The 24,102-nt window shown below is 42.8% G+C and overlaps 1 protein-coding gene and 1 pseudogene across 5 annotated transcripts in view; one reads left to right on the top strand and one right to left on the bottom strand.

The window, feature by feature from the left end:
• The window catches only part of LOC120936984 (muscular LMNA interacting protein), a 255,871-nt gene that overhangs the window by 152,773 nt on the left and 78,996 nt on the right, over window positions 1-24,102 (bottom strand). The gene's annotated exons all lie outside the window — the stretch shown is intronic.
• Window positions 6,175-6,257, top strand: LOC120938740 (annotated as a pseudogene).

The raw sequence follows: 24,102 nt of genomic DNA, 5'->3' as shown, positions 1-24,102 counted from the left end.
TGCATTCTATGCATGAAGGTAAAAAAACATTCTGGGCCAGATTCTCATACAGCGACGTATCTTTGCGGCAGCGTAACGTATCCGATTTACGTTACGCATCTGCAACTTAGACGAGCAAGTGCTGTATTCTCAAAGCACTTGTAGCGTAAATCGGCCGGCGTAAGCCCGCCCGCCTAATTCAAATGTGGGACAGGGGGGCGTGTTTTATGTTAATGTTCTGTGACCCGACGTGATTGACGTTTTTCACGAATGGCGCATGCGCCGTCCGTGGAAATCTCCCAGTGTGCATTGCTCCTAATACCCCGCAAGGACGTATTGGTTTTGACGTGAACGTAAATTACGTCCAGCCCCATTCACGGACAAGTTACGCAAACGACGTAAAATTTTCAAATTTTGTCACGGAACGACGGCCATACTTAACATTGGTACGCCGCACTTACGCCACCATATAGCAGGGGTAACTTTACGCCGGGAAATGCCTAACGTAAACGGCGTAACTGTACTGCGTCAGCCGGGCGTACGTTCGCGAATTTGCGCATCTAGCCGATTTACATATTTTGATGCGTAAATCAGCGCACACGCCCCTAGCGGCCAGCGTAAATATGCAGTTACGATACGACGGCATAAGGGACTTACGCCGGTCGGATCTAATAGAAATCTATGCGTAACTGATTCTATGAATCAGGCGCATAGATACGACCGGCCGGACTCAGAGATACGACGGCGTATCTGGAGATACGTCGTCGTATCTCCTCTGAGAATCTGGCCCTCTGTGTGCAGCAGCCCCCCAATACTTATCTGAGTCCCATCGTAATCTAGCTATATGCACTAAAGCTTCAGCTCTTCGGGGACTCTCCCTCCTCATTGGCTGTGACAGCAGTAGGAGCCATTGACTCCAGCTGCTGTCAATCACAGCCAGTGAGCCAATGAGGAGAGAGAAGGGAAGGGGCTAATCACAGCTCTGTGTGTAAATAAACATGCAGAGCAACAGCTCAGGAAAAAGCCTACTCATGTACCCCCATAGCTGTTTGCTCTGGGGGCACTCAGTAGGAAGGAGGGGCCAGGGGCACCGGCGGAGGACCTGAGAAGATGGGAGACACAAAAAGGTGGCGTGGTTACATCCCCAGTTATCCAGAAGGATATGCTTCTGGTTTCGGTTACCCTTTCTTGGTCTGAGTCATCCATCGTGATACAGGCTCTAATTAACTCTGGGGCTGCAGCCCTGTTCATAGATGGTGCCATTGTGTCTAAGCACTCAATGCCACTGCCGCTTTATGCCAATCCACTTGCTATTGTGGCTATTGATGGGAGCCCTCTACAGCCTACCCATGTGACTCACGAGACTGCTCCGTTGACCATGGTCTGTAGGTGCTTTTCACCATGAGACAACCCAATTCCAAGTAATTTCCTTTCCTCATTTCCCAGTATTTATTGGTTATCCTTGGTTACAGAGGCACAAACCCTCTTTTGATTGGCTTTATGCTGAGGTTCTTTCCTGGTCACCTCAATGGAGTAAGACATGTTTTCAGAAAGTGGCTAAAGTCTTGTGTACTGCGATTTTAGCAATGTCTTTGACAAAGGTCAAGCCGGAGTTTGCCTCCACACTGACCGTATGATTGCACAATTGACCTTCAATCTGGTGTCATACCACCTCGTGGCTGGGTTTACCCTTTGTCTTTCTCAGAGGACAAAGCCATGGAGGAGTATGTTGTGGATGCACATTCTTGAGTATTCATTCCCAATACCTCATCTCCTGCTGGTGCTGGCTTCTTCTTTGTGAAGAAGATGTGCTGCGGGTTGGAGGTGCAAATCAAGTGGGTACAGAGCAGAGCTGTGTTTGGCCCCTTTTACACTGGTGGACTGATCGGGTCCACCTGTCCATTTTTCTGGCGGACCCAATCTGTCCATCCATAGCTCTCTATGGAGTGGTGGATGTCAGCGGATATGTGTCCACTGACCCCCGCCGCCATACGATCTGGTCTGCTAAAAACAGATGGATGGGAGATTCATTCCCCATCCCTCTTGCAGATTGGATCAGATTACGGTTGGATGGAAATAGACAGGTGATGGTGACATTCCATTCGACAGCCCCATAGAAAGAAGCCGGCTGTGTCCGTGTCCACTCTGCATCAGGGTAGCGGAGTGTTCTGAAGGTTACAAATGCTTGCTGGGGGTATGGAGGCATACTGGGGGATAAAGAGGATTCTAGGAGGTATAGAGGTGTGTGGGGAGTTCAGAGGTTTGCTGGGGGGTACAGAGAATACTGGGGGTTGCAGAGGTGTGTGTAGAAGGTGCAGCGATGTGCAAAGGGATACATAAGTGTGCTGGGGGAGGGGTACCAAGGTATACTAGGGGTACAGGGGTTATTGTGGAGGTACAGAATTGTGCACTGGTTATAGGGGCATGATGAGGGGTACAGAGGCATTCTGGGGGGTGTAGAGCTGTGCAAAGGGAAAGAATCACACCCATTTTAAATGACCCACCCCCAATTAAGATACATTCTCTGCCCAGCGCCTACAATCCCCTTTTCGTCAGTGGCTCTTTTATGTTGTTACCTGGGCTGTTTATCTTTTTAGTAGTCTAGTATTTGAATTTACCTTAAATCCATATTGATGAATAAAGTATGAATATATAGTAGATGATATCATCACTTAGGTCTGGCTGTACTATTTCATATGTTTTTAACTTGCATATTTTGTATATATATTTTTGTAATATTACTTTTACACTTCATTATTTGTTTTTTTCTGAATTGTTTTTTAAAAGGTTGGCAACTATATATGAATGGGTCCTGCTGCAGAACATGTGAAAGGGTCCCACTGTGGGACCGCAATAAAGGGCCCCACGATGGGAGTAAAGGGCCCTGGATCAATTGCAAGGGCCTTGGGACAGGGTCAGGTAGTCCCTTCATGGTTTATTGCATCAGGGCCCTGAAGGTTCTAGTTAAGCCACTGATTTTGTCCTTGGCTAGCACAAAGATGGTTGGGTTATACTGTAATTTGGGGTAACAATAACATATTATTAAAGTCTAAAATGTAGTATTAGTTTAAAAAGTCAACTAAAATAAACAGTGATATGCATATTTAACATTTGTTGTTTTCCTCTGATTATTCAATAAACCTTAAATTATAAAATGCTACGAAGCAAGAGCAGATACTTTTCTACCAACCTTTAGTTCATTTTAGAATATTTGAGAAAATGATACATGTTAAAGGATGAAGAGGGCACATTATAATGTTTACTAATGATTATTATTTTTTACATGACTTGTCAAATGGATCAAGATTTTACAATTTCAAAGGTCCAAAGTTCTATAATGAATAAAACAACTTGCACTAATCTCTAAATCAGATTACTCACCCAGATTTTAATAATAATAATAATTTTGAAGAAATATTTACATTTAATAAAAACAATTCTTACCATTAACCATTGTTGTAATTGCAGCTAATTAGTTAAAATGTTGAACCAAAACAAACTGCAACACGTGTATTGGGCATTTGACAATTAGCAAGCTGTTTTACTCTATTAACATGATTATTCAATAAACCTTTAATCATAAAACACTAAGAAGCAAGATTAGGGACATTTCCAGTAACCTTTAGTTCATTTTAGAATATTAAAAAAGAGATAAATGTTAAAGGGTAAAGTGGACTCACACATTAAAATGTTTACCGATGATCATTATTTTTGACATGACTTGTCAAATGGATCTAACTTTTATGCCGTGTACACACGATTAGTCCATCCGATGAGAACGGACCGATGGACTGTTTTCATCGGTTAAACGATGAAGCTGACTGATGGTCCGTCGCGCCTACACACCATCGGTTTAAAAAACGATTGTGTCAGAACGCAGGGTCGTAAAACACAACGACCTGCTGAAAAAAACGAAGTTCAATGCTTCCAAGAATGCGTAAAATTGATTCTGAGCATGCATGGATTTTTAACCGATGGTTGTGCCTACTAACGATCGTTTTTTTCCCATCAGTTAGGAATCCATCAGTTAAATTTAAAGCAAGTTGGCTTTTTATTAACCGATGGTTAAATAACCTATGGGGCCCACACACGATCAGTTTTGACCGATGAAAACGGTCCATCAGACCGTTGTCCTCTGTTTAACCTATCGTGTGTACGAGGCCTTACACTTTCAAAGGTTCAAAGTTCTATTCTAAATAAAATTAATTGTACGTATTTCCCACTCATATCACTCATAAAGCTTTGTTTGCACTTTTAATCATTAAAATAACATTGCATACAACAGACTTCTGATTGTGAAGCAAAGCTGAATTGACATATGTACCTGGGCTATTTGGCTGGAATGGGCAATGGAATTATGGTGTGCCCCCCAATAAACAAATCTTTTCATGGCCAAAATAGAGAAGGAGTACCTATCTACAGGTACGTGCACCATAAGATTCATGGCCTACTGTTTCTTCACTGATGAAATTGTGTTTATCTGGACTGCAAGTGAAGAGTAGGGATCAGCATTGGCTCCTCAGATGTTCAGCTGAACCCTGAATGTTTAGGATATGGGTGCTCAATCTGTGGCCCTCCAGCTGTTGCAGAACTTCAAGTCCCATCCTGCCTCAGCCTTTGGGAGTCATGCTTGTAACTGTCAGCCTCCAATGCATCATGGTACTTGTAGTTCCGCATCAGCTGGAGGGCCACAGGTTGGCCACCCATGGTTTAGGGCATTTAGCTTGGACAAATGTGACAGCTTCTGATTGTTAATGGTTGCTAAAGAAGCAAAAGTTGCTTGCAGCTGCTGTTTCCTTATGAACCACTGATGTCACCTGGCCATTTCATTCACATGGCTGGAATTTCCCAACCATGTAATCAAATGGGCAGGATATGGAGCAAGTGGGCAATAATATCACCACTATCCCTGCACCTTCCTTCACATACCCAATGACAGCTCAGGAAGCTGTCATTTGGCTAGTATTGCTGTCAGGGACCCGTCGTGTGGAGTGGGTCAGTGTGAGTCATCAGCTGCAAGTATTGTGATTTAGGGGGAAGCACAACCAAGGACATTTTGGGGAACTTTTCTTTATTTCTCTATTTCTAGGTGCATTTTTTATGAATGAGTGAGGATAATATGTCCCTAAAGCTCATTCACATGGAGGGGGGGGCAGTATTTGGAAGCCCACCTATTATTAAAGGAGGCTTCAAGATTCTGATAAAACCTCCACCCAAGGACCCCCAAAACCATTGGTCTAGGGTTGAGAGGGTGAGGTCCTTGTCCTCATTAGGTGCTTTGCCTGGGTGGTAAAACTAAAAAAAAAAAACTATATCTGATTGATATTTTGTCTTTTATAGTACCAAAACAGCTTGCTGTGCACTAAAAAGCTATACACACTAGCTATTCTTTATTAGGTATAAACTTTGCAATCCGGTCAAGGTTGGATTCTCAGTTTGCTTGCACAGAATACTAATGAAGTCATTCACAGCCTTAGCAACCAACTACCAGTCATGTACTTTCTGGCCCCTGAAGTTTGGATAGATGGATTAAAAGGGCCAATAATGGTGGCTTTGTTATGTCTCAGTCCCTCATTATAGAAAGGCAGAATTCCCAGCAACCACAATGACGGTGTGTGTAGATAAGGGGAACTTAGGTAATGCTGCTGATAAAGTGCGTAGGCACAGATTCGTTTATGCACTGATCTCTCAAAGTAGATGCAAGCCTTTCACTGAATGTCATTTAGGCAGCAAAATGTTGCGAAAGGATAGTAAATGAGTGCTGATGCTGATGTGTGTGTCCTGCCACTTCTTTGCAGCCTCTCCACTTGCGCTGTCTACAGTGATAACAGTCTGGATGTGCTTTTTAAAAGAACATATTTTCTATTTTTTTCTAGCTGTAATGTATTTTTTCCACAGCTTGTTCCTGAGTCCATTTGTGTATTACTGCTAATGGTTTGCATGTGTATTTTTACAGAGTATATTTTGTAATTGTTGCTGGCTGGACTTCCTGGGATAAGGTCAGCACATAAGGTTGTTTTTCCTTAGTTTGAGAAGGCATGTGATAGGGCAATTTGCAGGCAGGGCATTGTGGGAGACAGGAAAGTGTTTTCACACTAAGTGCCCGAACAAGGAGACATATCAGTACAACAGCTGTTAAAACTTAGATGGTATTGGTAATGGTTGTGTTTAAATTTAATTCAACAAACAATGCTTAAAGCTTTTCGGCCTTTTGGCTAAGATCAAGTGTAGTATCTGTTCTTATCAGTTGCCAGTAGGTGGTGCTATGCTAACCGTCCTGAGTACACGGCAAGGTGGAAAGGGATGGCGGTTGGTGGACGCCAAGCCTGCTGGCGTGGAGGCAGAGGCCTTCTGATTTGGATGGAGAGGCATGAGGTCGAAGCTGAGGGGCCGGGCCCCTGGTCTTTGGCCTGCATTTGGTGGTGCCTGCCCCGGTCAGTTGTTCAGGAGAGAACACTTGCTCCTCCTTCCCCTTGCGGGGAGCGGTTAGTATTTCCCGAATGTGATTAGGTGGGAGTGATGGGAGTGGGGGTAGTAGCCTGCTGAGGTGGGCTCTTCCTAATCTCTCAGAACTCCTACCTTCCTGGCTGGGAAGGGTGCTGCTGGTCCGGGCCAGGGGCCAGGGTCCATTGAAAAGCCTGTGGAGATAGTGCCCCTGGAGTGGCAGTCCAGGGGTGCCATACCTTGCACAAGTGTTTTAAGAGGGACACTTACAAGTGTGGCACCTTGGTCACATCTCCACATACACTTTTTTACCACCTGCCTCTAGGGCCAAGCCTTTTGGCTAGGACCAGGGGATTTTTTGTTTCCTGGCCGGAGGGCCTTCTCCCCTACTTTCTTTTTTATTTTACCCCGTGTTGTCACGTTTTTGTCTTTTTTTGTTGGTGCATTTTGTGTACACTTTATGTGTGATTAGTAGGGTTCCGGTCCTCGTGGCCAGCCTTGAACGTCTTGAGAGTAGGTGGACATGGCCTTCTGGCTTAGTTTGCCTGCTCTCATGGGGTCTCCCTTCGGGGGAGCCCCACCGAGGAGGGTTCTGTTTTGGCAGACCCTCCAAGGAAGTTGGATCGGTGTCGGCTTCGGCTGCACGGACCACAGATTACCTCAGTCCCTTCCAGGAGCCTAACGCCCCGGGGGATCAGGGTTGGGCCCTTTTCGGAGGGCCACTTGACATTTGCACCCATCACAGTTTTTTGTGTATCACTCTTTATGTGTGGGTGGAGAAACTATTTTACTTTTTACTGGGTTTAGTAACACTTTAAGTTCCAGAGTTATGCTTAAATTTCAGTACTAGGGTACATTTTCTAATGTGCTCTGCCTATGTGCACAGTTCTGCACACCCAAAAATCCTTTTAAGGACCAAAATCTGTCTACAAAAACTGATTAAGTCATTATTTACAGTACAGCTGCTAAACTAAAGTTTAGGAGTAGTTGGTTGTTTTTTTTTTTTTTTATAGCAGCCCCTGAACTCTCCTCTGTTATCTTTTATGTACATGTACACTCATTCATTTATAGTAGTCTAGAGGCAGTTGAGGTTACAGCCATTTTTTTAAAGCAGAAAATTCACTGTTCACTAGCATTTCAAGCGCCAAATGCTTGTAACTACAATAAATCGTGATTATGCGCATTTGCGTTTATAAGCATTTTTAAGGGGGGTAAAAATTCTGATAATTTTTTTGAGCATATAAAAATGTTAAAAAAACACAAATTTTACCACATGCTATTCCCTGCATCAATAGATGAGTCCAGTAGCAACAGACTCTGGTCCTCTCGTGCAATTTTCTATATCTTCAGAGCCTCAGCAACAGCAACACCAGAAGCACTTCCTCACACATGCTCATGATGGGATCCATAGTGGAAACATAAAAAAATAAGACAGCTATCTACAAGCACACTGCTCTCTCTCTCTCTCCTGTTGCTCTCTCTTCTATCACAGAATGGCTAAAATAGTTTTGCATGCAATGTAGGCATTTGGGAGGATCTCTTGAGGTAATCTTTAAAAAACATATCTAACCTCAATTGCTTGTAACTGTTGCTAAACTTGCATAAAGTCGGTATATAAAAAGCTGTAAAACTGAAGTTTTTCACTGTCCAGCTGTCAAGTCTCCAGCGTTCAGACATGGTTAGACAAAAAACAAGAGTATACACAGAGCTGCTGCGGGACCGACTGGTGTGCCTGATGACATCACAGTGTAGCGCCACCCGACGCATTTCCTTCGAACAGGCGTCCTATAGGCATCTTACACACATATTGTGTGTGAAAGTTGTGATAGGACTCACACTATTTTTTTTTCTTCAAGTGCTACCTCAAAGGTTTATGACATAAATGGGTTCATCTGCTCTATTCGGGGGGTAGTTTACCTTCTTCAGTGACCGAGTGGCTTGTAATATGTGGGGCGAACCACACAGATACTACACGTGAGAATTTGAAAACATTTGGCTAACATATGTAAGGTATTTAAAGGACATATTCTTTTGAAGCATTACAGTTTATATCACAATAGGAATCTAACTTTTCTATGGTTGATTGGCATACAGAAATATTCTCCTCATTTGAGGGGAAGTATTCTCAGGAGAAGAGATTACTTGGCTTGAATGGTGACTGGGATATTATTGGTTATATTAACAAACAGTCGAGCCCCTATTACTGTATTTATCTGCTTAAACAAAATTATTTCACATATATCGTTTTTTTTTATATTGTTTTTTATATATTTTTAACATTTTTGCTTTTATTAACATTATTCACATTTTGTAACACATTTCTACATGGTTTATACTTGTATGTTTCTGTGATAAATATGCAGATTTTGGAATACTGTATTTTTTATTTTGAATATGTGTATCGCTTTTGATATGAACCGCTTTTTTATATGCATTGGATCTCAGGAACTAACCGCAACAACCTTTTTGTCCAGCAGATGGCGCTAATTACACTGCTCCTTTTCCCTTTTCACTAAAGTAAATGGGCGGTACCTATATATTTTTTTATGTATTTTTTATGAATTGTTTGCATAACTATTTGGCCCAATGATGGATTACATTTCATGTATGGGGTGCCTTCTGTTTACGATTTGATTTTTAAGACAATCTTTGCTGTTTGTCTTCCTTTGTACTCCGGCTTCTATTTAGTGGAAGCATCCGACGTTACAGACCAGTCTCCTTTCCTGAGGATGCCTATTTGGGAGAAACATGTCAGATGGAGCTGCACTGTGACATCATGTATGCCAGCTGGTCCCACGGCCATGATGTGCATACTCTTTAAGCGATGTGTATTACTCTTTTGTTTGTTCCAACTAAATATGTGAGTGGAATACCTTTTAAAGGGTAAGTTCACCTCCTCGCCCCCCGGTCACGCTGACCTGTACCCCCGCAATCTCCAGTTCTAAGCCCCGGTATATCTGTGTCAGGTGTCTGGGGGGTTCGAAATTCTTCTGAGCTGAATGTTTTGGTGCATTCTAATTGATCAGAGCCACTACATGGGCAGCGCCGACCAATCAGCAATGCAGAAGATGCAAGGATGGAAAGAGGATCTCTAAGCCCCGGGCTCCTGGCGTGGATATACCGGAGCTTGGATCCAGAGATTGCGGCGGTACAAGTCAGAGGGATAGGGGGGGGCTGAGTTTTCTGTAAAGGTGAATTTACACTTTAGATGAATTCATATTTTAAGCTACTGTATACTACACCATAAGACTTCTCCTTTGTTTAATTTGGCCATTATCTGTCAATTAAAGTGTGGACTAAGGAGACAGATATCCTCTGTTAACATACTGGAGCTGATTGAAGGGACTCTCAGTAAAATTCAAAGCATTTTGTGATCTTTTCTCTGGTGTGAGGCTGTGCATGGGGGTGTGCACCTGAACGCTGTAAGCACTTATATTCGTTTAAATGTAATTTAAAGCACCTTGAGTCACTAATGACTTTTTATATAATTTTTGGACTTTATGGTACATATGCATTTATGCTTTGCTCTTTTTATTCATGTGTATGTTTTTTGGTTTTGTTTCACTTTGTGATTGCATTTAAAGGGGACACTCACACTTATTTTTGTTTTGTTTAAAGGGGTTGTAAAGGTACAATTTTACAAGAGAGTCAGGAAGCTCTCTACGTTGCAGGAGCTGTGTGTTAGTGGGCGTCCTGACTCTCCAGTAGTCCAAGAGAGGGGCGAGCACGACACTCCACACCAGAGAGAAAGCCTCGCATTACTGTGTGGAGTTACAGACAGAAGAACAGGAAGTGAGGATTTCTCAGAAGAAATAAGGACATTTAAAAGCAAAATCGAAGGATGAGGTAAGTGAAGGGGGACTGCGCTAAGGTAAAGGAAGATATTTAGGGGAAACAATTGTACCTTTACAACCCCTTTAATGTTTTATGTCCTGTATTCAGACAGTTGTAAATGCTGCAGTCCCATGCACTGAGAACAAGTTTTATCCTTTAGGACCAACTAACTAAATTGTACTTAAGTGTTGCATTTATAATTTTGCTCAGTGTATGTATGAAAATTGATCAGTCCTGTTGTAGTTACGGATTGTCTCATTTATTGAGGCACTAAAATGCCAGGACAGTACAAATACTCCCCAAATTACCCCTTTTTATAGACAGCCCAATGTATTTAGTAAGAGGCATGGTGAGTTTTTTTCAAGTTGTATTTTTTGTCACAACGTGTTGGAAAATTAAGACACTAAATAAAATTGGATTTTTCACAAAGTTATCATTTTAACAAGTTATTTCTCACACACATGTAAATATTTCTCACACACAGCATGGACATACTTAAAATACAATCCAAAACACAGTCTGCTACACCTTCTGAGTATGAGGATACCACACGTGTGAGGCCTCGTACACACGACAGAGATTCTCGGCAGAATTCGCCGAGAAACTCGGTCAAAACCCGGATTCTGCCGAGAATCTCTGTCGTCTGTACAGTTTTGGCTCGATGGAGCCGCCGAGGAACTCGACGAGAAAATAGAGAACATGTTCTCTATTTTCTCGTTGTCCTCGTTCTTCTATGGGAGAAGCCGGCCCGCCGAGCTCCTCGGCGGCTTCATCCCAAAACTCGACGAGGAACTCGATGTGCCAAGCACGTCGAGTTCCTCTGTCGTGTGTACGGGGCCTGAGACTTTCTCCCAGCCTAGATGCATAGAGGGGCCCAAATCCATGGAGCACATGTAGGCATTCCAGGGGCATAAATTACACATTTTATTTCCTAACTACCCATAACATTTTTTGGAGGTCCTGAAGTAGGGCAGAAGAAACACCCACAAAATAACCCCTTTTTGGAAAGCAGGAAAGAAAATTAAAATGTTCTTATTTTTTTTATTTTTTTACACAAAGTTCTAAATTAATAAGATACTGCTAACACACATCATAAGCATATTTAGAAATACACCCCAAAAAACATTATGCTACTCCTCTTGAGTGTGGCAATGCCAGCCACACAGAAGAGACCTAACCATACAGAGGGGCCCAAAATCCAAGGAGCACCTTTAGGATTACTAGGGGCATAAATTACATATCTAATTTCCTGACTTCCTATTGCATTTTTGGAGACCCGGATTAACCCTTTGCAGGTCCCCGTAGCTATTGTGTCCCAGTTAGGCAGCGCCACTACCCCCACTTACCCCTTTTTTTCCTTCTATCACAGGTTCTGCTTTGGGGAATTTAATAGGGCAGGACACGCATTTTTTATACTTATAGGCCCGGATTCAGAAAGAACTTACGCTGACGTATCTACTGATACGCCGCATAAGTCCACGGATGTGCCGTCGTATCTATGCGCCTTATTCAGCAAATAAGATACGCCTGAATTTTGACTTCATACGACCGACGTAAGTCTCCTATGTCTCCTATGTCTCCTATGTATGTATCTTGGGCGCATATTTACGCTGGTCGCAAGGGGCGCTTCCATTGATTTACGCGTTGAATATGTAAATGACCTAGATACGCAGATTCACGAAGTACTTACGCCCGTCGCAGTAGTCTACGCCGTTTACGTAAGGCGTACGTCCGGCGTAAAGTTATTCCACATAAAGCAGGGGTAAGCCGTTGTATTTTACGTCGTTTACGTAAGTCGTACGTGAATGGGGCTGGGCGTAGGTTACGTTCACGTCTTACGCATTGAGCCGTCGTATCTTAGGGAGTATATGCGACGTGATTCTGAGCATGCGCGCGCATGCGGCGCTTGTTCGGCCCTTCATTTACATGGGGTCACGGTTAATTTAAACGTATTAAGCCCACTACCTTCCTACTTTGAATTAGGCGGGCTTACGCCGGCCAATTTACGTTACGCTGGCGCAACGTAGGGAGTGAGTGCTTTGTGAATACTGTTCTTGCCTCTCAGAGTTACGTCGGCGTAGCGCATATGAGATGCGCTACGCCGGCACAAAGATGCGCCAAGCTACCTGAATCTGGGCCATACTGTTCAATTCAAGCCTATTTCTGATGGATGAAAAAAAAAATGGGTTTCGTACCCAAAACTATCTGAAAACAAATACTTTTTTTTTTCAAATTGCAATGATTTAAATTGCAGTGCTGTTGCTGTATACAAGCCCTGCGGTAATGTAACAGTGAAAAAATCAATTACACTAGCAAAATATGCAATGCCAAAATATGGTATTGCTGACACTATATGTGAGAATCATACTGTTGCATAACACCATATACAGCTTTAAGATGTCTCACAAGCATGTCATTTAAAGGATTTAAGTTTTTCCCATGTCACCCTTGAAGTCATAATAAAAGGTGGACTTTCCAGTTGTACTTTGGTTTTCTGTGTTCCTCATTTGTATATACTGTATATAGTTAGTTCGTTAATTAGGATTTCTGTTATTCTGATCATTTGTCAATGGGATTTTGGTTCAGTTATATTATGTTTGCTGTTTGCTAGCGTTTGGATGTCTTTTTGTTTTCATATTAATAAATTCAATATATATATACACATACATACACCATATTACCAAAAGTATTGGGACGCCTAGCCTTAGGCCTCGTACAGACGACCAGACTGTTCGCTGAAATCGGTCCGCCGGACCGTTTTCAGCGGACATGTCCGGCCAGAGATTTCTGTCTGATGGTTGGACACACCATCAGACAGAAATCCGCGCGGACAGACAGCGCGGTGATGTGTCCGCGCCGTCGCCACGACGATGACGCGGCGACGTGCGTGACGCTGGAAGGTCAATGCTTCCACGCATGCGTCAAAGTGATTCGACGCATGCGAGGGATGGCGGCCGCTCGGACATGTACGGTGAGTCTGTACAGACAACCGAACATGTCCGAAGGACAGGATTCCAGCGGACATGTTTCTTAGCATGCTAAGAAACATGTGTCCGCTCGAAAACGGTCGGGTGGACAAATGTAAGCTGGAAACCTGTCCGCTCGGACGTACAGACGACCGAACATGTCTGCTGAAACTGGTCAGCAGGTGAGTTCAATTTACATCCCGTAGCAATGCAGAAACTAGAAAAAACAACATCAGCATAAAAAAGATTCTTTCTGATAGAAGAACCATAGAAAGGATAAACTCTTTAAATTCATTAGGAATAATACATTGTCTAATCTAAATAACTACTACCTTTTTGTATGTTTGGATAGCAAGCTTCCCTAAAAAAGAGAGAATCAGCCGTTTCATCGAAATTCATCTAGGACAGGAATAAAGCATCTCTCTCTCTCTCTCTCTCTCTCTCTCTCTGCTACATTTGCTTTTACCCTTTATACAATTTTTATATCTTCTGGAAAAACTATATAGAAATTGTTGTTAAGAGTAATTGCTTTTTGCAAATAGCCAATCTTTTATAGCCTCTCTCGTACAATATAGCATTTTATTCTTTATCCTCTATCATCGTGACTACTTAATGTATCCATCTGAATTTTACCTTATACCTATACCTATCTGGGCTTTCATTTGGTTGTAAATATTAATGGATATTTATTAGTTTCTGATTTTTTATTATCAAAGAAAAAGTTTATGAAACCAGTAAAAAAATATACGTTTTGGTAAATCTAGCTGTATATTTCCAGCCACATAGTCTACCACAAAAGAACCACAAAAGAACAATCCACACACTGACAATGCGAGTGCCACAGAGAATGGGGAGCAGGAATCGGGATGTCAGGTCAATTCACTGGCAGCATAGGAGATCACTACAACTTTCACTGTGTAATCAGAGCTTCAGGTAACATCGAGGGTGCATGTGTGCGTGTGTGTCTGTGTGCGTGTGTCTCTGACTGCCCCTCTGTCTGTGGTATGCAAATCCCAGAAGAAACCTGCCCTTACATAAAATGGCTGCCAACACAGCACGTGCGAGCAGTGTGTCATTAAATCATTACATGAAAAATACAGCTTGTTTTTAAAAATAAACTCCCTAAATTTCATCAGCAATATCTGTGGCTGCTGCAGATTTTTTTTATTTATTTGTCTTTCACTGAAGTTCCTCTTAAATGTTAACCTCTATCCCTCGAGAAACATGTCATATTCAACAAACAGAAAGTATTGCTTGCGTATCTTGTATATTTTTTTTTTTGGGGGGGGGGAGCTGTTCCTGGTCAATAGACACTTACTCCTTTCCCCCACCCATAATTTAGGCTCACCTACCCTTTATCGCAATCTATTTTTGAGAACCACAATCTTATGCTAATAAGCTATATGTATAAAGTGTTCTTTTTGTTTACAGAGCATTAATTAATTTTAAATAACATTTATGGCAAGCTGAAATGTATTCTTATTTATTTTTTACTTTAGGTTAACGCAGTTAAGGGTGTTGTAATGTGCATCATGTGGACTCAAGACTAATTTATTTGGACTTACTAAGATCCAGTCTTGCTTGATCTGTTAGTCTGTGTAGTTCTTTCAAACAGTGAAGACTCTTTGGGGTTGATTAACTAAAGTAAAATAGGCTGTTAATCACAATTGCAATCATATGCAATGAAGTTGCATGAAGTAATTTAAAAAAGTAATTTTGGATGATGGAAGTCAGCAGAGCTTCACCTCATTCACTAGGTTCTGAGCCAAATCTTCATGCAAAGTGAAGAGCCTATTTGCGTTTAATAAATCAACAGCTATGAGTGGCCTGTTTTTTGTTGATGATAGTAATTAAAGACTGCACGATTATTGTGAGGATTACACATCCTAAAAGTGAGAGGTGTATTGTTTATAAATGTAAAGGGTATTTTTTAATACCCTTTGCTCTAAAAATATTAACAAAATAAAAATAATCTATATAAATAAAACTCAACGTGTGTATGTATGTTCCAGCATCACGTCCAAACGGCTAAAGATATTAACATGAAACTTGGCACACATGTTACTTATATGTCAGCAACAAACATAGGATAGGTGGTTTAACCCTTACCCACCCCCATTTGCCATGGTCGGGGTTTTCCTTTAAAGTCCCATTCAACTCTATGGGAAATACATGTTACTTCATAACTTCCAAACGGCTGTACATATTTCGATAACACTTGGTCACATGTTACTTATATGTCCACTTAAACTATAGGATAGTTAATTTATCCCTTAACTACCCCCATTTGTGAGGGTCGGGGTTTTTGTTTAAAGTCCCATGCAAATCAATGGGAAATGTATGTTCCCACATAACTTCTGTACGCCTGGAGATATTTCAATAATACCTGGTACACATATTTCTTATATGCCAAATAAAAACATATGACAGTTAAATTAACCCTTACCTACACCCTTATATAAAAGATGGGTATATTTATATTACTATGATTTTCCTCCCCAAAAGGTTAAGATAGGAAGACCGGGCAACGTCAGGTATTCAGCTAGTAAATAATAAAAATAATAAAGAATTGTGGCATTTTTATACAAATGTATTGCTTAAAATACTTTCGAATATATATATCCAGGGCCGGATTAACAATGGGGCTGATGGAGCTGCAGCTCCAGGCCCATTTCTCAAGATAGGCCCATTTGCCAAAAAAAAAAAAAAAAAAACATTTTTTTTTTTAAGATCGAATTTGGGGGGTTGTAGCTCGATGACCAGAGGTCACAGAAACCCCACATTTGGGGGTAGGCATGGCAAGAGCTACCCCACAACTGGTTAAAATATGGGACGGCTATCATTTATGGTTCCGGAGATACGGGCCTGCTTGCACAGCCTGTCAGAAGCTACATTCAGAGCGGCCAATATAAATACAAGCTGACACACTGCAGCAGACTGAGAGGATCACAGTGCTTATAATAATTATTTGTATATTACTCATGGTAATTAACCCCTTGCCACCCAGGCCAATTCTGACACTTCTCTACTACATGTAAAAATCATCATTTGTTTTTTGCTAGAAAATTACTCTATGGTGGTCTTTGCACTTTTTATGTTGCAGGGTACAGAGCTGCACGATTCTGGCTAAAATGAGAATTGCAATTTTTTTGCTTAGAAGATAGATCACGATTTTCTCACGATTGTTGCGGCGTAACATCATCTTTCACATTAAAACAAAACAAAAAAAAAATGGGCTAACTTCACTGTTTTGTTTTTATGTTTTTTATTATTCATTGAAGTGGGAAAATGCAGTGTGACATAACATATTGCAGCAATAGCCATTGTATTCCCTAGAGTCTCTGCTAAAATATATATAATGTTTGGCGGTTCCAAGTAATTTTCTAGCAAATAATATTGCTTTCTAACTTAAAGGAGTTCTCTGACCTAAAAGTTTTAACCCCCGCTGTGCCCGGGCTGTAAAAAAATAGAAAATAAACTGTCACTTACCTGCCTACGATCCCCCGTTGTTCCGATATCGCCGTCCCATTCTCCGGTCCCGGTCTCTTCCGCTTCCTGTGTGTCGGTGACTCATAGTGCGCTCAGCCTATCAGTGGCCGCGACGGGACATTGCTGCGGCCGCTGATAGGCTGAGCGCACTATGAGTCACCGACACACAGGAAGCGGAAGGGGCCCGGGACCGGAGAACGGGACGGCGATATCGGAACAACGGGGGATCGTAGGCAGGTTATTTTCTATTTTTTTACAGCCCGGGCACAGCGGGGGTTAAAACTTTTAGGTCAGAGAACTCCTTTAAGAAACAAGTGTTGGACTTTAAGTGGTTAAATTTAGTTACAATGTTAGTTAGTTACAATGTTTCATTTTGTTTACAAACTTCGCAGACTGCCCAGATTTTTTCTTTACACACAGAAGTGTATCCCTTTGATCTAAGAAGGAAGTGTCAGTTACAATGTTTCCTGTTAAAAACTTGTCAGACTGCCCAGATATTTTCTTTTGATAGCTGAAAGTCTCTCCACTTGTTATATGAAAGAATCAGCAAACTCTGCATTGGAGATCGTCAGGGGGGTTGAATCGAGATCACGATTTTTTTAACGATTAATTGTGCAGCTCTAGCACGGTATTTGCGCAGCAATTCTTCAAACATGTTTTTTTGGAAAAAAATGTTTCATTCATTAAAAAAACAGTTAGTTAAGTTAGCACAATTTTTTTTGGTATCCTAAGCGATGCTTTACATTTTTTTAGGTTACATGTTTATAGTTACAGAGGAGGTCTAGTACTAGAATTATTGTTCTCGCTCTAACGATCGTAACGTATGTAACCTGTGTGTATCTGGCTCTGATACTACCAGTGCCTACCCAGCCACTGACTAGTATCTCTCCCCAGCCTGTCCCCACACACCCTCTCACCTGCTGACCTGTGGATGGGGGAATCACTCCTGCAGTGTTATTGTGTTCTGCCAGTGCATACAATGATCAGTGTTGCTAACTATATACAGTAGCTGGCAGCACTGATTGTTTTAAGAAAAAAAAAAAACAGGCTGGTTGTACTCAAGTTGATTAATAGATTGACTTGTGTAAAACCAGCTAGCCCATACATAGATTGACTATGGCTGGTCTCTGCATAATTGGCGTAATTTCAATCCATGTATGACCCGCTTAACCACTACTCAGTCCCTAAATATCCTTCCACTCCTGTACATAGTGCTCACTGTCATACTCTCCACACTCCTCTCCTGTACATAGTGCCCACTGTCATACTCTCCACACTTCTCTCCTATACATAGTACCCAGTGTCATACCCTACACACTCCTCTCCTGTACATAGTGCCCACTGTCATACCCTCCACACTCCTCTCCTATACATAGCGCCCACTGTCATACCCTTCACACTCCTCTCCTGTACATAGTGCCTGCTGTCATACACTTCTCTCCTGTACTTGGTGCCCACTGTCGCACCCTCCACACTCCTCTCCTATACATAGTGCCCACTGTCATACCCTCCACACTCCTCTCCTATACATAGTGTTCACTGTCATACCCTCCACACTCCTCTCCTATACATAGAGCCCACTATCATACCGTCTACATTCCTCTCCTGTACATACTGCCCACTGTCATACCCTCCACACTCCTCTCCTGTACATACTGCCCCATCATACCCTCCACACTTCTCTCTGGTACGTACTACCCTCTGTCATACCCCCTCACTCTTCCTGTACATACTGCCCATTGTCATACCCTTCACACTCCTCTCCTGTACATAGTGCTTTTTTCCGTACCCTTTGTACTCCTCTCCTGTACAAAGTGCCCACTGTTAGACCCTCCACATTCCTCTCCCTCACCTGCACATACTTCCCACTTATATACCGTCCATACTCCTCCCCTATGTCGCTTACCCACAAAAACAGTTCTTTAACATTATACTGAATATCCTCGATGTTACCAGCTCTAGAATGGACACACTTTTGTTAGTTCAACTAAAGGAAATATCAGTTCTCATATTTGTTCTACCCCATTATTAGTACTCATTTAATTTTGTGATTACTACTATGATGTATAGAGGAACATCGGGGATCTCAGCTACTCTAAATATAGCACTTATATAAAAAAGTGGCCCTGAAAATATTTTTTAAATGTTGGCAACTGTGCACTTAGGCACTGCCCAAGGGCCACCGTCCACCAGGTCAGTAGGGGGCCCCATGAGAGGCTCCTGGGATCCTGTGATAATAAAGCGGTAGTAAACTTTCCTGACATTACTACTTTTTAGAGGCCCTGGGGTAGGTTATGCCACAATGTACAAGTATGCACAGCATATTAGCACATTAGTGTACACTTACATTTTCAGACTGAGCCCTCCAGTGCTGCGATGAATCAGGCGGGGCCTGGACACTTCCATCTTCACCCGGTCATTCCCACGCATTTATTTATTATTTATTACACCCCATTCACACCTCCGCGACAAAACGCCCGACGCCGGCCGCTCGTGCCGCTGGAGGGGAGAATTCCCATTGCTGTCTATGAGATGGTTCACATCTCATAGACGCCGTACACCTGCGGCATGAAAAAAAGTCCCGGACCCTTTTTTTCAGGCGGCATTGGCATTCGGCCGTACAAAGCAATAGGAAGGATTTGTAAAAAAAAAAGTTACACTATTCTCGGCAAAATACGCCGCGTACGCGGCGTTAATTGTCGCGGAGGTGTGAATGCAGCCTAAAAGGCCCCACCAAAATCCTCAGCACCAGGCCCATGATGTTCTTAATCTGGCCCTGTATATATAGTTCTGTTGAAGAATGCAAATTACTAGATATTCAGGTTCAGTGCTATTTCCACAACCCCCCTATTGCAATTATTGAAATCACATCTTTATAACAAAAATATTCTGCTTATAAAATACATTGTGGCAGGAAACCTGTACAGACATTAAGAGAACACACACATCTATGACTTAAACCAGGACCCTTTCTTTGCAAGGCCTTAGTACAAACCACTGTGCAGTGGTTCTATATATACAAGCTGTAATGAATTGTCAGTGGGTGATTAGTACTAAGAGGGTCAGATGGCTCCAGTTACTATTAAGATGGATAGGGTCATATGCATAAATCTAAGGACATTGTATATTCATTCAAACTGATACATTTCCAGCTCTCATTTCTCTAACACAAGTAAGAAGGTTCTATTTTCCATCAGTTAATATAAATGCTCAGATGGCTATGAAACGCCAATGAATGAGTGTACTAAACCGAAGCTGATATCTCTGAAAGCAGTGTGTTTTTAAGCATTTGTCCTTAATTCACCTAGCAACCAGAGTACCGTAAATATAAACCATACGCCATAGGAAAGGTTCAAAAACAAAACAGCACACCATTTCAGTTTAGTTGCCAATATATACCTAGGTAGACGTAAAAAAAATGTATTTCTCCTACATTGTTTCCTTTTGTCTTCCACAACAGGTACAACAACACAAATCACACCGCTGCAAAAAATGCAGCATTCTCTAATAAAAAAGGTATTCTTCCTGAGCACAGCCTAGCAGCTTCTTAGAGAAAGCCTGAGTGGATAGGTTATGTAGGTACAGAACAACTCTGTAGGTTAAATGAGGAAAGATCTACTAAAATAGGGGGGAGGATGTGTTTTAGTATGAGAACTTTACTGTTATTGTTTGACATGTTTCTTTGCTTTTAATTCTATAAATGTACTTTGTTGATTCTAGCACAATTAGGACAGAGTACATTACGGCATACTTTTTTATGACAAGGTATTTTCTAAACATTAAAATATGATGAGCAATAAATAAATGCCAGCAGTACTTGTTCCTTAGAAAACATACAAACAGAAAGGGTCACACTTCATTGATGTAATTTGTATTTATTTATGCCGTTGATCAGCATAACCCTGCCTAAGAGTGGCCCTAGGCAGGGTTATGCTGTTTGCCTTTTTTTTGCAATGCACACGTGGGGTGGTGACAGGCTCCTATGATTGGCACCTGTCATCTGCAGTGAGGGGAACCGATAGCTCTTTTGTGCAGTACTTTCTTTGAAAATCTAGGAAAACATTGTTTGGATTATTTTTATGTTACTCCTTTTTATAGAGTTGACAGTTTTCTGAAGCAATTTACATAAACAATGAACCATTCACTTCAGTAGTTGTTCCTGAAGGAAGTGACAATTACATTTCTCAGCCACAGCCTTAAAGTGTATTTCTACTTTTTCAGGCAAATTTGAGAAAACCACACTATAAGTTTTTTTGTGTTCCCATTTACACAGCATGCCCAGCAAGAAATATTTACTACCTTTTGGATATTTCTCAGAAGGAGGTGTGATAGCTGCCCCAAGTCTGTCTACATTAAAGTGGATGTAAACCCCCCCAAAAAATGTTTTAATTAAGGCTTGCACCTTGTACAGTATAGGATTTAATGTAATCTGTGCCCAGTCTTGCCACGAAGAGTTACTCCAGCTCTGAGCAATCCTTTTATCTTTTTTCAGTGAGATAACAACTGACACACAGAGAAATAGGAGTCAGTTCTTCCCCCTTGCTGTGAGTGACAGGTGATTTACATATCTCATGCATGAGCCTGAGATAGGCATTTTGTGTACTTCAGACCCCATCCTCCTTTCTTCTCCATCTCCTCCAGGATTGGCTACTCCACACCTCAGCATGATTGGGCATGCTAAAGTCATGTGGTGACTTTTCTGGGTTTTGACTGGATGTTAGTGATCATAACAGACATTCAGTGTAAGGAATACACAGGAGAACATGCATGTTGACAAGGGGAGTGTTGAGGTGGGTGGAGAGTCTGCTGTTATCACCACTCCACCCGCCGAGCTCCGGACAACAGACCCACCCACAGAATCTGCAGTTTTTCCGGTCTCATAATAGACAGAGGTGAGACATTTGACAGGTAAGGATACATTCAGGAGGCATGTATATCATTATAGATAACCACTATGGCAGTAGTTTAGAAAGGATGAGAATGGGTTTACATCCACTTTAACATACAATGCAAGATGTCCAGCCTCTTAAACCTGGTACACACGATAGTTTTTTTCCGTTCAATCCAGTAGGTTGAATAAATAAAAAACTGCCAGCTCCGGTTGGAGCCGCTGTACTCACTATGCAAAGTAAGTACACCGATCTCCCCCGCCGAGCTGTTGTGTTTTCATAGGGGGACAACCCGCCCCCCACCAGAACACTTCGATCAGCGCTCTCCGCCATTGGCGGAGAGCACTGATCGAAAGTTGGTTGGCTGTTAGTTTTTCAGCATGCTTGTCCAACAGAAATAAAACACAACAAAAGCACAATTAGTTGCTGCCTACACTATAATGTGTATTCCACACCACCAGCAAATGTAAAAAAAAACAATCTTATTACGCAAATTAATTATTGCTTTATATGTTTATAAGGTTACGCAACACTTTTGATTTTATACATGTCGCACCCTCTACCATAGGTAGGTGCCAGATGTTAGGTTTTTGGTGTTAGCTGCTAGTGCAGTAAATTTAAGATGGTCTATGCTGCGAGCTAGGCCTGTTTGTTTTTGATCTGGGTGGTTAGTGTAGCAGTGGGTGTGACTGATGTGTACTTTTGGGCGCCTCCCCTGTTTCCAGTGAGAATGTTCTGGAAAAGGGGTAGGGCGGAGAGTGGGAGTGGCATGGGGTGTATGTAGGAGCTCTGACCAATCCATAATTAGGATTGGCAGGGGCGGGCCTCCTATATATTCCCTCAGTCAGCCTGCTGGAGGGGTAGTTGTCGACCAGGTGAACTGAAGGATGGAGTGCTAGACTGCGTTCTGGAGAGACACCCCCATCGGGGGGGGGTGTGGATCTGACTGAGGAGCTCGGGAGCTGGGAGGAAGCCTCTCCTTACATAGTCATGGAGAGGTGTCTGGGAAAAGGAGCTGGAGAGCAGTTGGTCCGCATGTTTGGGTAAATTCTTCAGGAAGGACTCAGGGCAGAAGTCTGTGAGTGAGGCACGGTGGAGATCTGGAAGAGGACGCCAGGGAGAGCTGAGAGGGAGCCTTTTCTGACACGGTCATGGAAAGGTGTCCTGGAACAGGAGCTGGGTGTAGAGCCAGAGCAGAGACTGTGTCATGGAAAGGTGTCATGGAACAGGAGCTGGGTGTAGAGCCAGAGCAGAGACTGTGGAGTTTGTGTCAAATCGATGCAGCCTGAGGACACAGGATTTGCAAGTCGGGACCGCTGGAATCAGTAGTGCATCATCAAATATTTTGCTCAAGTAATTTCCACGGACACAAAAAGGGGTACTGCAGGCCTCTGGCCCATTCAGGATCTTCAATTGAAACTAATAGGACTTATTCAGAGTGAGGCCTAGTGGGCTGAACATGGCGGGACAGGAGAACTAATCTAATCTAATCTAATCTGTGCCCCTCACCCCAAAGCACCTTGTCCCCATGTTGATTAGGACAAGAGCCTCTTCCCAACAACCCTGGCCATTGGTTGTCGGGGTCTGCAGGCGGGGGCCCCCGGATCCCAGCCCCCACCCTATGTGAATGAGTATGGGTACACTGTACTCCTACCCATTCACCTGGAAAAAAGTGTCAAAAATAAAACACACTACCCAAGTTTTTAAAGTATATTATTAGGCAGTTCTGGGGGTCTCTTCCGCCTTTTTCTCCCCTCTCTGGCTCATCTCCGCTCTCTCTTCGGTTCTTCTCCCACTGTCTGGTGTCTTCTGCTCTTTTGCTAGCTCTTGCCTGGTCTTCTCCGTTGTCTTTTTCCCTCTTCTTCCGATGTTGACACGATGCTCTCTCCCGCTGTAATGCCGTGTGCAGCGACTTATATTGCCATGGGGCGGGGTCACCGGGTGATGTCATATGGTGACCCTGCCCCTTATGACATCACTGTCCCATCATGCAACGGGCGGTGACATCATCTGAGGCTGGTCATCATAAGAGGCTGGTCAGCTTATTAAAGGGGGCTCCCAGATTCTGATAAGCCCCCGCCCACAGACCCCAACAACTAATGGCCAGAGTAGTTGGGAAGAGGCCCTTGTCCTAATCAACCTAGGGACAAGGTGCTTTGGGGTGGGGGGCACAGGGCCCCCCTTCCCCAAAGCACCCACCCCCCCATGTTGAGGGCAAGCCGGCTGGTATGGTTCAGGAGGGGGGGTGATCGCTCATCCCCACCCCCTTTCCTGACCAGCCAGGCTGTCTGCTCGGATAAGGGTCTGGTATGGCTTTTGAGGGGACCCCCACGCTGTTTTTTTCTGGCGTAGGGGCTTCCCCTTAAAACCCATACCAGACCGAAGGGCCTGGTATGCTTTTAGAGATGGGAACCATGCCATTTTTTTTATTTGGCGTGGAGTTCCCCCTCAAGATTGATACCAGACACAGTGCCTGGTATTGTCGGGGATGAAAGTCGGAT

Source organism: Rana temporaria, chromosome 4 (genome assembly GCF_905171775.1).
Source record: "Rana temporaria chromosome 4, aRanTem1.1, whole genome shotgun sequence".
NCBI lineage: Eukaryota > Metazoa > Chordata > Amphibia > Anura > Ranidae > Rana > Rana temporaria.
Note: the sequence above shows the minus strand (reverse complement) of the source record. Positions and strands in the feature narration are given on the sequence as shown.